The sequence below is a fragment of the Carlito syrichta genome, unplaced genomic scaffold, assembly GCF_000164805.1.
Source record: "Carlito syrichta isolate Samal-C Ts95f unplaced genomic scaffold, Tarsius_syrichta-2.0.1 Scaffold288418, whole genome shotgun sequence".
In the NCBI taxonomy this organism is placed as follows: domain Eukaryota; kingdom Metazoa; phylum Chordata; class Mammalia; order Primates; family Tarsiidae; genus Carlito; species Carlito syrichta.
Window position 1 is genome coordinate 96986 of NW_007232514.1, and position 17760 is coordinate 114745.

Genomic DNA, 17760 nt, shown 5'->3' on the forward strand with positions numbered 1-17760 from the left:
TTGAAAACCTGAGACTCATCTAGGCCCTAGGTTACAGATACATTAAAACTATATACATTATATATACACATATGTTTGTGTGTGTGTGTACACGCGTGCACTCACAGAAGCCTTTTATAGTTTAAGTCCCCTTTGTCTTATTTTTGTTGCCTATGCTTTTGAGGCCTCAGTCATGACTTCTTTGCCTAAACCAACGTCCAGAAGAGTTTTCTTTTAGTATTTTTATAGTTTTAGGTCTAACACTTAAGTCTTTCATCCACCTTGAGTTGGTTTTTGCATATGGTGAGATAGGGGTCATTTTATTCTTCTGAATGTGGCAATCCAATTTTCCTAGCACCATTTATTGAAAAGGGTGTCCCTGTAAGTTATTTGGGTGACGGATACATAAAAAACCCAGAGCTCACCACTATACAATATATCCATGTAACAAAACTGCACTTATACCTCATAGTTATTCTTAAAACATAAAGGCTGGGTGTAGTGGCTCATGCCTGTAATCCCAGCATTTTGGGAGGCCAAGGCGGGAGGATTACTTGAACCCAGAAGTTCAAGACTGGCCTAGGCACCACAGTGAGACCTCATCTTCACAAGAAATCAAAAAATTAGCCAGGTATGGTGGCATACATCTGTAGTCCCAGCTACTTGGGAAGTTGAAGTGGGAAGATCACCTGAGCCCAAGAGGTCTGGGCAACAGAGTGAGACCTTGACTCAAAAAATAATTAAATTCAAAACCAGATATATGATCCTCCTCCCCTTCCAAATATCAAAAGCAGAAACACTTCTTTAAGCTCCCAGAGGGCAAATAAAGGCAAAAAGAACCTGGCTCATGAGGAAATAACCCATTTTAGACTGAATCTGTACAAGGGAAGTATGATGATAATATCAGTAACTGTGAACTTAAGCAAAGAGCTCATTAACTGACAAACGTAATTATAATCATTTATGAAACAAATGCTCTGCTGAAAGCCCTGAATCTAGTCAGAAGCTGTCCTCAGGTTCTTCTGGGTCAGGCAGGTGGATTACCCAACAGATGACAGTGCTAGTTTAGCAGGCTCAAGGGAAGGTCTGTCTTTCTGACACACGAGGTCAGTGGGACTTGTCTGTCAGTGGGACTTGTCTGTCCTTGACAGTTCCTCTGCAGCGCTACCAGATCAAGGATGTTGCCACAGAATCCCTAATTTTAAGGGCATAAGAAAAGCACTTACTACTGCATTATCAGAAAGTAACACAAAACAAAACGAAGACAAAACAAATAAGCAAAGACAAAACAAATAAGCAAACGGAGGAAAAAGATAAACCTTTTTTAGATAAGTACAAGATAACCCAACCATCAACCTTCGACCAGGCAGATATTCAAGACAGGGAAAAAAAGGCCTCTAAATCCAATTTGTTCAGATTGCATTTTAAGGGAGGACCTAGTATGTCATTTTCTAGTATACAGATCTTCATACTTTCAAATGCACTCTTATGTGATGTTTCCCAAATTCCTAGTAAGAGTATATGGTGCTAATTTAACATGTCAGAAAATACAACAGTAAGTATAATAGTGCATCCTACTTTTCATCAATTGCTATTTTCTAATATTTGGGAACCGAAACCCGAGCATATACTAGAGTGACAACTAATGTTTTCAGTCACACGAGTGAGTACAAGCCTACAATTTCTTTAAGAAAAACCTCCAATACTGCACTGAGAACTACACAAGGACGAGGACTTCTCTTCCTGGTTACACCTAAACATAAGACGCTTAGTCTAAACCATTAGTTTTCAACATTTTATTTTTTAAAAATCAGTGAAACTCTTGTTTCTAAAGGAATTTTAGGTGAAATATAAATAAGATAAAAACTGGAGGTGAAAAGGAGAAAGAAAAGTTCCTTGCTCCCAAGTATCTCCTTGAAACAGTCACTAATCTTAACTAAGCCCGAGATGCAAATTTAAGCCAAAGTGGCAGTATCCTGGGATACAGCATCTGGGCCTGGTGGGCAATCAACCAAAGCATGAAGTACAAAGGCTAGAGTAGAATTCCACTGGTTCGCTGACAATCTCTCCTAAATAAAATCAGTCTGATTAGAGTATGAAGTTAGAGAGTCCATGGTAAGCCTAAAGGATCAGAATGCCAAGTCTACACTGTGATGTTGTTTTTTTTAACATTTCTACATTAAAGCTGTAAAGGAAAATACAGTCTCTGGGATTATCTCTTACCTGAGGGGTGGGAGGGGTAGTGAGAATCAAGGGCTGCAAATGATGCCTTTCCTAGTGAAGAAAAATGGCAGCTAGATTTTCCAAATTAACGAAAATTAGGAAGACAGACTACTACAATATAAACAATTTCATTTTCTTAAACATCAGCAACTCCAATAAATACATAAGAAATTCAGACCCTCAATACTTAAAACAAAGTACTCCAATTAATGCTGATGCATGAATTTTTATATGAAGATCTTATAACCCCTCGCTAGAGTTTAAGAGTCAGATTTTTAATGTTTCTTTAAACCAATGCTCTAACTAAAAAAAGTGAATTTATGCTGGCAATAAGCATAAGAGGAAAACAGGCATTTTAAGATTGCATTGAACAGAATTAGAGCATCAGTTAATTTCACTGCTACCTGTGACAGACTTTTTTTTTTTTTAAAGAATAGATTTTGTGATGTCTCTGTGAAAACATTTAGGACCTATTAAAATAAAAACTAGTCAGAAAGAAAACACCATTCCCATATTGATACATTTTATCTTCCCCTCACTAACACATTTAATACTTGTCTATATGACTCACTGAGTCAAAACGTGGTCATAGGAAAGTCCTGTTTATTTGTATAACCAATAAGGCCTCATGTTTTCTGACTATTGTAGGACCTGCATCTAAGTAGTAGACAGACACTTTGAAGTTTCTCATTAAGTCTGACATTTAAATTAAACCAGTTGTAAGATTATATACTTACATATTTTTTAAGAACTAACCCTAGCCAGTTTTGCTTTAAACCCTCCAATGAGCCTCCACAGTCCTGGACAGAAGCAACATCTCCTCCCCTCTCCTACCACCTTGGCAGAAGATCTGACAGATTCCAGAAGCTCTTCATGGAAGGCAGCTTTAATGTCTCCTCCTTTTCCTTGCCTCTCCAACCCCAAGTTCCACAGAACAGGTAAATCTACCTACTCAGGGGACAGAATGCTACTCTGGATTAGCAGATAACACTGTGCAGCAAGACAGAGATTAAGAAAATAATGTTTAGTCTCCTCTTTCCTTAAACTTGCTGGAAAATGTGTAGAAGTGTTGAGGGGGGGAAAAAAAAAAAAAAAAAAAAAAGCCAGGAGAAATACTTTGCAAATGATGACACTTGTATTGAAAAGCTAAATCTGAATAATGAACATCAATTATACTGCTTAGGATAATCATATTAAAACACTCTTAATAAAGAAAAGAAGCAGGCAGGAAATACAACCAATTTCCGATTTCTTCTATTCTTAAATTACTAACCTCATTGAACTTTCACTATCCCAGTTTCACAGAATTAATTTAATAAGGCATCAAATACAGAACTGCCTCCACAAAAAACTACACTGATTTTCAAGTTTTAAATCACATCAATAATTAAACTTCCTTATAATTACGTTTTCATAGCTATTTCTCTACTGGAAGACTAAATTTATGCAAGGCAAGAAGATATATTTATCTAAATATAGCATCCTGTACAAAAATGTTTAGTCAAAGGAATTTTGCCACTTTCTATAAACAACGTGTGAATCCATTCTACAAACAACCCTGCTCTAAAAGACAATTTCTTTGCCTGATCACCTCGAGAGAGGAAGAGCACAAAATCTCACCAGACGGCTCACTCCTCACCCGATAGCTCTGTTCACAAGTGTACTCTTTACAAATGTTTTGTAACCTGTCTATAGAACAGCCCAGCTATAAATTCCCTATTCACACAACAGGCTTTCAAATTTTTAAGACACCTTCCTATTCTCCTCAGGAGACAGTCGAGACAACAGTACTCTAATTCTGGATACTATTTTTCAATTAATGCTCCTGCAAAATGCATTTGTGTTGGTGGCAGCCACTTCACAGATATGATATAGAGTCTTTTTTTTTCTTTTTTCTTTTAATAAACATGTGTTATCCTTTTCAGCATTAGCTAGTTCAGTTGCTGTGAAAAAGATACCTTGGACTGAACTAAGTAACAATAACCAGTTTTCAGCGTCTTCTCAATCACAGGGACATAAACGTTGTTTACAAAATCAGAAAACAAAACAAAAACCCCAAATGTCCACTATAGGTGCTGGGAAAGGCAAATGACTGAGATTCACCTTCCAAATCATAGTATCAACTGAAATCTGTTATGAAAACACACTCTGCATCACAGAAACAACACAGGACTGCCCAATCTCAATTCTTCCTCTTTCTGCAGCTCAGTAACAGAGGTAAAGTGGCTGATTGTCTATGAGGGAGCTGGGTTTCCAGGCCACCCTCAAACCTTAGCATTCACTGAAAACAAACAGCAGTATGTTGTATATCTACATCTGAAAGTACCAGAATCCAGCACCAAGTTGAAATGCCCTTAAAAAATTAAAAAGCTCGCATGACCCGCCTGGGTAGCGAGACCTCATCTCTACAATAAATCAAAAAATCAGCTGGGCGTGGTAGCGCACACCTGTAATTCCGGCTACTTGGAAGGCTGAGGCGGAAGGATCACAGGAGCCCAGCGGGTGAGGCTGCGGTGGCCGGGAGCGGCCACTGCACTCCAGTTTGGGCGACTGAGTGAGACTCCAACTCAAAAAAAAAAAAATTAAAAAGCTCAGCCAAACCAGCTCAAGTAGTGATGCAGAGATTAAGAATTCACACACATCTTAGACCAGTCAGATAATTCCATCACATCCAGAGAACTGTAATAACTCAGCTATGAGGATGCTGGCCTTAAAGCCCTCTTACCATCACCATGGATGCCAACAAGCACTAGACAGTAACATCTGAAGAATCTCTTTCTATCCACATCATAAAATATCTTGCAAAATGAAAAATGTTAACCTTTGAACCCTGGCATCTTTAACATGCCACCTTTTCAAAACACTGACATGTCCTGTGTCTCTCCTCTATTATCTGCACGTTGTGAATACTCAAAGCACGTTCTTCTGAAAGTCCCTTGGGAGAGGAGAGCTTCCTTTTTGGTGAGAGGGATTGGTAGGAGGCTTGTCAGTTCTCAACTACATCCAGGCTCCTTTTCCCAAATAAAATTCCTTTTGTTACATAAGCAATGGGGAAATGAGAACGAACATATACCCAAACAAAAGCTTGTACACGAATGCTCTCAGTAGCATAATTCCTAACCCTAATGTGGAAACAACTAAAATCTCCTTCAACTGATGAATGGATAAATAAAATGGGGGTATATCGCCATAACGGGATATGACTCAGTCTTAAAAAGGAATGAAGTACTAATATATGCTCCAACATGAATGGACTTGAAAACATGCCAAGTGAGCAAAGCCAGTCATAAAAGGACAAATACTGCATGATCCAAAGTACTTAGAGGAGTCAAATTTATAAAGACAGAAAGTAGAATGGTGGTTGACAGAGGCAGAGTGGAGGGAGAATTGAGGAGTTATTGTTTAATCGGTAGTTGCAGTTTTGCAAGATAAAAAAAGTTCACAAGATGGATGTGGTAGCTCATGCCTGCAATCCTAGCACTTTCAGAGGCTGAGGTGGGAGGATTGCTTGAGCTCAGGAGTTTGAGACTGGCCTAGGCAACATAACAAGACCTTGTCTCCACAACAAACCAAAAAATTAGCCAGGTGTGGTGGCACACGCCTGCAGTTTCAGCTACTTAGGAGGCTGAGATTAGGAGGCTGAGATGGAAGGACTGCCTGAACCCAGGAGGCAATTTCTCTATGACTCACTGAGTCAAAATGTGGTCATAAGAAAGCCCTGTTTCTTTGTATAACCAATAAGTCCTCATGTTTCCTGAATATTGTAGGACCTGCATCTGCTTAGTAGACAGATGAGCCGTGACTGTACCACTGCAAAGGGGAGAGGTCCTAGGAAATAAAACAAGAAGCTTTTGAATGGTAACAGAATAATAAAAAATTTAATTTTAGTACTTTAAGCAAGTTTTATTTTTTTAATGTTGAAGTTCAGTGAGATTCTGATTAAAAAAAGGGAAAATCTCAAGATGGACAGTGGTGATGGTTGCACAACAATGTGAATGTACTAAACACCACAGAACCATACACTTAACAATGGATGTAATGATAGTTTATGTGGTTCAAAATCGGGGGCACTGATCATTGATGGGTCTCTTTACTAAAACTATGAATATTAAACATTTGTTAATAAACCCTGGAACAGGACAGATCTTCTATAGCAAGCCCTGGATGTAATATAAAACTTTAAAGACTGTTACAAATTTCCTGGCCACTTTGGTAGTATTAAATACACTACCACTTTGGTAGTGGTAATACATTACTGGAACCTAGGTGGTCCCCACAAAAATGTTGGCAGAGAGTTCACTTTCTTGACAAATCTGCTCCTCTTCAAAAGGCCAGAAACAATATATCTTTTTGGCAATTAAAGCCCTGCTCATTCTGCCTTAATAGACCTAATACAGCTGGGATGACTTCAATGAGATATTCAACTACTTCTTCGTTTTGCAAACTTGAGCATGTGGCAGTACAGAAAAGATACTCAGCTAATTCCCACATTATTAAATTTTCAAATCACCTTAAGTTTCTTTCAATTACAAGAGTAGAACTGCAAAGGGGAGAGATCCTAGGAAAAATAAAACAAGAAGCTTTTGAATGGTAACAGAGTAATGAAAAATTTAAGTTTAGCACTTTAAGCAAGTTTTTTAAATGTTGAAGTTCATTAATCACAAACCAACAATCTAATGGTAAACAAACAACCTGGTTCACCACATTGCCAATCATCAAAACTATAATCACACTGTGACTTAAAAGTTTTATTTTGAATGCTCATCATAGGTGATCTCAGATTTAGAAAATATGACCTGAAATGGCAACTGACACAGCTGGTAAAGAGGTATTTATGTCTGCATACTATAATCCAGGCCACACTCAGACCTCTGATGCAGTGGCCCCCGTGACCTGTATAGACCAAATTCTATTCTCTCACACTCACTAAAAACTAACAGCAGCCATGTTGTATGTATACATTTGATATACGGGGGATGTAAAACAAAACAAAACAAACAAACAAAAACACATTTTAAGTATGACGTTCACTCAAAAAATGGCATTAACTAAATGAATGGTATCGTCACCATGTGACAGGTAGAACAGTCAAAGAAAATGGCAGAAGCACGGTTGAGCAAACATCATACTACACACTGTCACTGTAATTTAATTCACGTTGGAAAAGCAATACATAGATAACATTGCTTAAAATATGTATACATTTTTTGAGCACCCCCTGTATATCTCAGTCAGCAGTTTAACTTTCCTGATCTCAACTGATGGACTAAACAGAACCCCTTAAAGTATGCTAAGGGACAAGGGTGCCATCTCACTATTCAAGACAAAGAACGGTCATTAAAAGGATCTGGCTTGGATTTTCCTTGAGGCATCTCTAACATCTATTTCAGTGGCTGGCACAATGTAGGCACTTAATAAATGCAGACTGAATGAATGAGTTCCTGACTAGAAAATGTTTACAGATATGCCATCTCATAAATATCCACAGTAAAAGAGGCAATATATCAGATGTATCACAAACTATATGCTAGGAGGCTTCCTAAGAGGGACAGTTTATTCTCAGCAGAGGATGAAAGTAGCTGCTGAATTAGGGCCACTAAGTTAGGTGGAGAATCTGCATTTACTGCAAAAAAAATTTCTAGCACAGTTCAAGAGGCTGGAAAGTAAGAGGCTGTGTGAATAGGGGGTGCGAGGCAAGTTTCTGAGTATAATGAATGACAAGGTTGGAAAGTCAGGATGAGCATAGGATGGGGGCCTTGAAAGTCAAGCTGGAGCTGGCTGTTGGGTCTCATAGGCACTGAGGAGATGCTGTAGGTTTTGAAGTAGAGAAGTGACATGGCTCTAATGGCACTTTAAGAGGATTAATCTAGTTGTGTTCAGCAGATCCCATTAAGAAAGGTCTGGAGGAAGTCAATTAAGAGTGGACACCAGACCAGTCAACCATCAGAATCAACTGAGGGAGCATGTACCCAATCCCAGACTCACCCAATCTGAAAGGTCAAGAAATCAGCACTGCCTCAGGAGTGAGGTAGAGACACTGAGGTGACAGCAAAGGGAAGGGAAAGAAAAGGTTTAAGGGGACAGCTTATGGCTTACGTCAAAATTTGTTTCAAAAGTATTGGTTTGCTTTCATGAACAAAATTTACCAGACCTGCCAGCCACATGTAAACACGAGCTGGACAGACCTGTGTTTAATCTCTTGCTCTGCCACTTATTATCTTTGTGATTCTAAATATGACTGACAATTAAGTTCATGAACTCATCCTAGAAAAAGTGCTACATACTTCATTGCTGAATATCACTATGGTCACCTTCGAAGTACTCCCCTTGGAAAGTCATGCACTGACGCTGGCACCTAGTCCACCCATCAAAGCCATATTTTGGAATTCTTTTTTCTGGAATGGCCATCAGAGCTGCCATCATGAGAATGTCAGAGTTTGAATTAGAGCAATGAACAAACATTAAATTTCTTGTTAAACTCGGCAAGTGTGGAAGCAAAATCAGGGACACGTTAGTCCAAGTCTATAGAGATTATGCCATGAGTAAAACAGCAGTGTACAAATGGATTAAACAATTTTCTGAGAGGAGAGAAAGAGTCACTGATAAACAGGTTAGGATGGCCAGTAATGAGCAGAAATGACAAAAACATTGCAAAAATTTATCTAATTGTGTGTCAAACTGTCGGCTGACTGAGAAGCATGGCAGACCAAATATACATCAACAGGGAAACATGAAAATCTTAACTGAAAATCTTAGCATGAGAAAGATGTGTTCAAAAATGGTCCTAAAAGAACACTTGTATCATGACAATGCACCAGCTCACACAGCACTGTGAGCGAGTTTTTAGCCAATAAACAAATAACTGCAGTGGAACACACTCCCTACTCATCTGATCTGGCCTCCAATGACTTTTTTAATGGAAGATAAAGGAAATATTGAAAGGAAGACATTTTTATGACATTCAGTACATTAAAGATAATATGACTACAGCTCTGATAGCCATTCCAGAAAGAGTTCCAAAATTGCTTTGATGGGTGGACTAGGTGTGGGTATCAGTGCATAGTTTCCCAAGGGGAGAACTTCCAAGGTGACCGTAGTGGTATTCAGCAATGAGATATGGAGCACTTTTTCTAGGATGGGTTCGTGAACTTAATTGTCACACCATGATGCTACTTAACCTTTAGAAGTCTTTTTTTGGTATAAGCAGGACACTATTGTGTTGTTCCAATGTCAGAAGGATTAAGTGATATGATGTGAGTAGTTATCATTACCTTAAACCAGGTCAAATACTTAAATGATCACTTTGAAAATTCTGAGTTCACAGTAGGGCATAACCTTTTTAAAAAGCTCTAGCCGGGTTCGGTGGCTCAGCCTGTAATCCCACGTCTTGGGAGGCTGAGGTGAGTGGATTGCCTGAGACCACGGGTTTGAGACCAGCCCTGGGCAACCTGGCGAGGCCTCATCTCTACAATAAATCAAAAACTAGCCAGGCATGGTAGCGCGTGCCTGTAGTTCCAGCTACTTGGAAGGCTGAGGCGGAAGGATCGCCACAGTCCAGCACGTCGAGGCTGCGGTGGCCAGGAGCGGTCACTGCACTCCAGCCTGGGCGACAGAGTGAGACTCCAACTCAAAAAAAAAAAAAAAAAAAAAAAAAAAGCTAATACTAGGTTGGGTGTAGTGGCTCACGCCTGTAATTCCAGCATTTTGGGAAGCCAAGGCAGGAGAATTTCTTGAGCGCAGGAATTCAAGACCAACCTAGGCAACATAGCAAGACCTTGCCTCTACCAAAAGAAAAAGCCAGACCATCATTCCTGAGATTCTAAGAATCAGATGTGGTTGCCATGTCTCTTCCTGTACACATTACAATATGCATTCATACTTAGACATACACACACAGTCGTGTTTGTATACAGTACCTTAAATACATCTGTGTGAGCCATTCTAGCTATAGCTAGTATCGTCTTAACTTTACAAGCTCAGTGACACTTAAAATGATTATGTAACAGAACATCTGCAACTATCTTAAATAAACCTAGGTGACTTACAGCTATGCAGAAGCAGAAAGGTGTGATCTAGTTTTTGCATATTTTATATTTTAAAAAATGTGGGTCACTTGTCTTTTTAAGATTTTCAGACTACAAGACTAGTGCCCACAACTGGAAAACTGCTACTGTGTTGCTGTTCATCCTACTACTTTGAGTATTTAGATTTCAGACAAGAATTCTAGCCGCAACCAACAGAATTTCCAGCACACCAATGGAACCAACTGTTTTCAGGCTGTACTCCTAAGAGAGTATGAGATGTGCATACAGATGGAGGGAGATGATGCCCAAGGGACAAGGTCAAAGTTGAGCAACCAGAGGTCTGGCTCTCTAATCCTTCATCAACTTTAAAATTCACAAAAAATTATATTTGAAAATGGGGAAGATGCCTAATTGCTTAATAAAGGGAAAAAAAAAAACCAAAACTGAAGACACCATCTTACCAATCTAGACTTAGGGAGAGTATGAGGTGGGAAGCACTTCCAATTTACCTGTTTTTTTTTTCCTCTCAGAGAAGGGGTCTTGTTCTGTTGCCCATTCTGGAGTGCAGAGGTGAGATCATGCAATTCTCCCACCCTAGCCTACCAAGGGACTAGAGGCACAGGCCATCACGCTTGGTTACATTTTTAAATTTTCTGTAGAGACAAGGGTCTAACTATGTTGCCCAGGCTGGTACTGAACTCCAGGGCTCAACCAATCTTCCCGCCTCCGCCTCCCAAAGTGCTATGATCACAGGAGTGGGCCCAACTAGGCCTGACCAAATGTACTTCACTTTGAATAGGTATTGCAACAAGGTAGGGACAGAACATAAAGAGTGACTGAAGCACCCTGCTGCCTACATAAGAACTCCACAGGATTAGCGCCACTCACTGTCTGTGTAAGCCGACAACTCGGCTGAAGAGAAATGTTAAAAAGGGAAATAATTCACAACAGAGCCTAAGAGGACAAGGAAATATGCCCATTCATAATTATTCCATATCCACACGGTGTCTTTACATCTAAATAGCATTGGACAAAAAGTTATTTAGATCTTCTAATAATAAATGCTTCATGCTCTATCAAAACTACTCAGAAATCATTTCCCCACCATAGGAAATGCATTTTTCTCACCATTCTTGAGTAACAGTAATTTATGTTTTCAAGTTTTTCTAAGCCATATCCCAGGATCAAGGTTTTTGCCAAAGGCAGTTTTTCAAGAGCATTCTTGTAGCATGTTTTGCCACTTGATGGCTCAATTTTTACACTTTCCCCAGAGAAATCTTATTTGTATTTTTCTTGTTGCTGTTTTTAAGTATAACTGATCTTGAACCAGCACTCCCTGCATCATGACACTCCCAGTCTCAGCTCACCTTTTTCACAAGAGCAAGAATTCGGTTGACTTAAATTTACAATTCCGATGTAAAATTTTAATGAATTCCACATTATTTCCACTAGACAAAAGTTTCTTCAGATATGGCAGGTTTCAAGAGACCACTCCCAAGGTTCTCAAGTCACCACCTCCCACAAGAAGAGGACAGCTTTATAGATTTTCAAGTGAAGCATACCTCCACAAGTTTTTAAAAAAAATTTTTTTTTTAAAGGCAGGGTCTCACCCTGTCACCCAGGCTGGAGTACAGTGGCATGATCATGGCTCACTGCAGCCTCAATCTCCTGGGCTCAAGCTACCCTCCCACCTCAGCCTTCCAAGTAGCTGGGACTACAGGCATGCACCACCATGTCCAGCTAATTTTTTGTACAGAAAAGGTCTTGCTATGTTGCCCAGGCTGGTCTCAAACTCCTGGGCTCAAGTGATCTCCCTCCTCAGTCTCCCAAAGTGCTGGGATTACAGGCGTGAGCCATGGTGCCTGGCCTTCCATAAACTCTTAAATGGAGCATGAAGGGTTCAAACACAGAAAAGGCAAAACCAGCCATTATCTAAGAAAAAATAACTCTCAGAGGAGAGAAGGAACAAGACTTTCCTAAACCAAAACAGAAAAAGCAATGGGAAATGCACGGAGCAACAAAGTTTCTTTTTAGACCCTCACATAGCTAACTTCAAACTAGACCTATGCTACTCCAACTAACCACCACCTGCCCAAGTCACACCCATACTCTCCTGCTGAGTGTGTGGCCGACTTTAACTGTAGAGACCACTGAGATCACTGGGTAAATGGACATACAAGCTCAAAACACCACCATGAGATGATGAAGCATTCATGTGGGCCCCAGTTAGCCAAAAACAGTTTACAGGAGCACTCACTATAAAGGCCTGTGTTCCAAGCACAGGCCTGGGAACCAGCCCAGACATATTCTGTGGCTCACTTCATCATTTTAAGTGGCAGTGCCTTGATTTCCCCACTTGTGAGACAAGGACAGTCCTGAGAGAATTGAGAATAGTTTACAAAGTGCTTGAAAAATAAAATATGAAATCCATCAATATTATTTTATTATACCATGAAGGCCAGCAAGGGAGCCTTTACATGCCTAAACACCTCATTCTTATTAAAGGCATCACAGTCACATGAGAAGTGACACATAAACACAAACAACCCACAGCTGAGTGACTCAACTACAAATCTATACCCTGGGCTCAAGTGATTCTCCCACCTCAGACTACCAAAATGCTGGAGAGTCCCAAAGTACTGGAGAGGGTATTAGGATATGTAGATTTACTTTTAATTCAAAGAGATGGTCAAATAATGCAAGAGCATCTATTAGACTGCACGCATGTTTTCAAATTAAAATTTTAATTTAAATCTAAAACCACAGTATATGTTCAGAACTGTCTTCCCTTTGTAAAATCTACCCAAAGTCTTCTATGCTCTTCTCTTATTTTCCAACTCTTTATTTCTGGAACACTGCTGAAATTCTTGAGAGGATCCAGGATTTCTTTAGCTGCTGCCTTGGAACTAAGGTAGGGATCGGTAATACCATGGAGGCTTATGAGTGCATCTTAAGGAATTCCTAAAGGCAGAGGCCTGTGCATTCATATGAGATGAGAGGGCCCAGAACTGAAATAGTAACAAGAATTTTGCATTTTTCATCAATTACAATAAAAATGTACACCCTGCTCACAATTTATCTGGCTTCCTATACACACATCGGACATCATCAAGCTGATGTATTGGCCAATTTGAGAAGCAGGATAATATAGAGAAAAGCCTTGACCTTCCAGTGAAGCAGAATATAAACTCTTACTTAAACTGAGCCCTAAACTGGCAGACAGCAAAGACAGGTCATGACAAAATACACTTGTAAGGGCTAAGACACTGAGCGACTAAAGGAACATCATCATTCTCCCCTCACTTTCTAATTAACAGGATCAGGCAAACAAACGACAAAAAACCGTGAGGTCACAATGGTCACAAAAGCTGGGCAAACTTAGGTGGTGTATCTTATAAAGTGTCTCAATGATCACGGTGGAAATGCCAATGTATAAACAAGAAACAGCGTTTTCATTCAGAATATGATTTCAGTTAATTAGTGTGGGCTTTGGCTTATACCAGTTTCAAACACGAGTTTCCAAACTAATTATAAAAGGCACAACAGCGGTGCACACTAGTAAAATATGGCATTTGCTCCAGTTACTACCACAAACTCTTACAAAACTAGAGGAGAAACTTTCTAACTATGTGATGCTAATAACAAGTCAAGCACTCTAAGTCTAACAATAATTATTTACATAAGGGAGCAATGTTTCCCAGACAAGTAAAGTTAAACACTCACTGAAAGTATTTTACCTGTGTAAGATGTGACAGACCTCATGACATTCTTTTCAAGTAAAAGCTCTCAGGAAGTCCAGGTTAAACGAGTAGGTTATTCCACATGAGTACTTTGGTGTAAGCCACACATTAGCTTCTAATTTCACAAAATACGAATTTTTTCCTTTCATATCATTTTTAAAAAGGTGTATTTCACTAAGATTTAAAGAGGTTTTTTTTAAAAGAAGAAAACCATGAAGTTTAATTTTAGTACGTTTTCCCCTACATTTAAATGTACTGTCCCCAAACTATCTCTCTAATACTTGAACTTAATTTGCATTTAATAATATGACAGCATTTCCAACTCCAAAAACTCAACTATATTTTATGTGTATGTGTACATATACACCCCAACTAATGGAATCAACTGACCAAGGCCTTACTACAACTTATGCCATTTTGTTATTTATATATGATTCTCGAAAGGAAAAAAACACTTAAGTGCTGACTTTTTCTTTTCTCACTCCTCTACCCAAGTACCAATTCCTACTTTCTCCTTTGTAACATGACAGCTCCATATTACCTTGCAATTAAATTGCAATTCTCACAATTAAATTTGTAGCTAGCATCATCTTAGCCAATCAACATATTGCTGAGTATTTTAATTTTCAAAATACCAAGAATTTAAAAAAAATTTTCAAAATTTCTAAGTAGTTACAAAAAAAGCCTCAATGTCACAGTGTGCCTTATGCACGTATGCTTTTGATAACAAATCAGATATAAGTAATAAACATATGTGCCTATGTTATAATGACAATAAAAAGTCATTTTCACCTGATAAAAACCTATTGGGTGGTTACTTGCAAGTGGTACTGAAACAATCTGTTCAACACTGTGAAATTTTCATTTTAATATAAACAGTATTAGAACTTTTCCTGCACTCCAGTTTAAGGAGAAAAAGATATTTAAGAAAAAGTAATTTCAGAGGGTATGTTTAAAATCAGTGATTTCCAAGATTGGTGGAGTCAGGGGTCATTAAGAGAGTCTCAGCCCAATCTCCTGTACTTTCCATATAGGGATCGTAGGAGCCAAAAGAAAAAAGAAAAAAATTTAGTTAGTTTCAATATACAGCAGCCTCTAGTAGAGCAGTCGTAGAAAATTTTTCAACAAAGGTCAAATAAAGAATTTCTACTTAAAGTTCAAACAAACAGAATACCCATTCCCCACTCTAGTTAATTGAGACTTTTTACTATAATGAATCCTTACTGTTTACGTACTGCAAATTCCAGGGTTCAAGCCCAACTGTTTTTCACCTTTTGTTTCCTTGACTGTCAGAACCAGGAAAATTTTGAAACTGTAGAATACAGGCTTTCTAAGCACTCACAGCAAGTTTCCTTTAAGGGGCAAATGCCTATTACCACTGAGGATATCATTCAATGCTGTATCTTATTTATCATTAGCTACATCAAACAGAAGTACCTCCACAAACCTCACCTCAAACATACACTCAAATAAGTTGTCTTCCAATTACATACTCACTTTTAGAACTCATGTAACTGCTTATCAAACACAGACCAAAATTATATTTTATAAATACTAAACAGTATGTTAAAATTACAAATATCACGTAAATATGATTCTTGTAATTACTAAAAAATAGCAAAAAACAAAACCACACAAAACCAAGGTGAAACACTTGCCTCATATATTCATTCACCAAAATGTTACTTGGTAGCATGCTCCCATAAACACAACTGGTTAATTAACTATGTATCATAGAATACACCCATTCAGCTCCCCATAAACTTCTTATCTTGGTGTGTTTATATAAGACACTTGTAACAAAGTTTTTAAAGTACCCATAAGCATCAACAACCACTGTCAATCTTTGGTAGCAAAAACAAGTTCATTAGCAACTCTTGAGATTGGGGCATCAAAATAACCATAAATGATTACTTAACATACTTTATACAGAAGAGTGTAGAATGAAAACGACTACAAAAATATTAGCATCTTTAATAATTTATGCTAAGCCACAACTCATCTCTTATGTTTTTGAGTGTTCGGAACCCACTACTGCAACCAGCTCTAACCGGTTCCTTAAGGAATGTGGCTAGGCTGAAATTTTGGAAGTGTTGGCTTTGGTGGTGACCAAGGAGGAAGAAGTCTCTGGCTTCCCTGTTGCTGCAGTTCCCACCCTCCAAAACGAATATACCCACCGGTGTGAATTGACAATGTGGTCCAAAGAGCAAGGCAGGAAACGGAGTCCAGATCCTCAAAATGGTAGTACAGGGCATAACCACTAGGCCACCTATCAGTTCAGTACAAAAAGTACAACCCTGCGCATCATGGTGCAAAAGCTGGGGCCTAGGTTTCGCATTGTGCATCTCACACCTATGGAAATAACAAGAGGAGTAAAATCTATAGAAATCAACACACCCCAAGAAGGTGGGTGCTTGCAGAAGACTGGTGTCAACACTTTTGCAAAGGGGGTTGGCTACTGAGATAATGGACCGCAATTACAAGTCCAAAGTTGGAAAGAAACAAAACGTTTCCAATCAACACTGTTGAGTTTGACAAGAAAGTACTCAACACGGGCTTGATGTTTACCAACAGGGCTTTGCAAACCATGACACCCATCTACATGCTCATGAAAATTACTACCCCATTAAATCTAGCGTCCCTCAAGAACGAGTTTTAACTCTCAAAGACTTGGAAGGATTTGGGCTATGAAAAAGGGACTTACTCAGCAACGCCCAATCCCATCACTCTCAGGTTTTAAACGGTCCCCTTTACCACCAGAAAGACATGGTGACACATTCAAACTTCAGGGAGGAAGAGTTCCAGAGAAAGGGAATCTGCGAGCCAAGGATGTGCCAAGGTGATTCGTCAAGAACACATGTAGACTGTCTGAGGGTCAACAGTTCGAAAAAGTAAAAGGAGAAAACTTGTGAAACGCAGGGTGGATTCCCTCCAGAGGTGGAATCTCTGCTCCTGACTCACTCATCCTTCGCCATGTTGCTGTCAGCTCACCCACTGGCGCGAGGGCTTGCTGGGCCCATTTTCCCATGGTCTGTAGAAGGCGCTGCGAAGCACATCCTGCTCGCGCGGGGCCCTTCCCCCTCTGCAGCCTTACCCGGTGCAGAGAACGCGCCCCCTACTGACTCCGACTCTCATCGCCTTTAGCCGACTTGGCTGCGGTGCATTTTGGGTGGGGGCTGGTATTTTCTTCATGGCCATAAACCAGAAGCAACAATGCAGGTTTATAAAGAAACTGTAGCAAGCTGCCCAAGAGGTTTTCCCCCATCCTGAAGGTTCAAGACACAGGCGCAGGAAGCACCAGGGATGGGAGCTGGGAGTGTGGGGATGGACAGCACAGAGATGGCAAGCACAGGACACAGTTGGGTTGTTTCCCTCCCGAGCCTTTGTCTGTGAAATGGGGTTACGGCAAGACTGTCCAGAGGGGCGGGGGGGGAGGAGAAAGCAAGACTCGGTGTGGGTGTGTGTGGGGCGGGGAAGGGTCTCAGCCCGGGGCCCGGCCTCGGCAGAGGGGAAGAGGAGCGATCGCGCCTTTTCCAGCAGACAGGCATCCCGTGGGGGAGGGGAGCGGGCGGGCGGCCCAGAGGAGGCAGAGGTGAGCGAGGGTGCTCCGAGACAGCTCCCCATTCATTGCCCCGCAGAACGCCTCCCTGCAGCTTCTGGGGTCCGTTTCCAGCCACCTCCTGCAAAGTTGGGGCTCGGAACGCTCGTGCGAGGCCATGCTGGCCGGGTAGCAGAGGCCGGGACAGGGGCGGTGGAGGGCCGTGGGCAGGACGGGAGGGACGCTGGCCTGCTGG

The 17760-nt window shown here is 40.1% G+C and overlaps 1 protein-coding gene across 2 annotated transcripts in view; it reads right to left on the minus strand.

Annotated features, from left to right (window-relative positions):
- Positions 1 to 17760, minus strand: part of ADNP (activity dependent neuroprotector homeobox) — a 38849-nt gene that overhangs the window by 16691 nt on the left and 4398 nt on the right. The window contains exon 1 of one of the 2 annotated variants that reach the window (XM_008053753.1): positions 16144 to 16577. The exons of the other annotated variant lie outside the window; for it this stretch is intronic. The gene's annotated coding sequence lies outside the window, so the exon portion shown is untranslated. Of the gene's footprint in view, positions 1 to 16143; positions 16578 to 17760 lie in introns of those variants that run through there. 2 annotated transcript variants of the gene reach the window in all.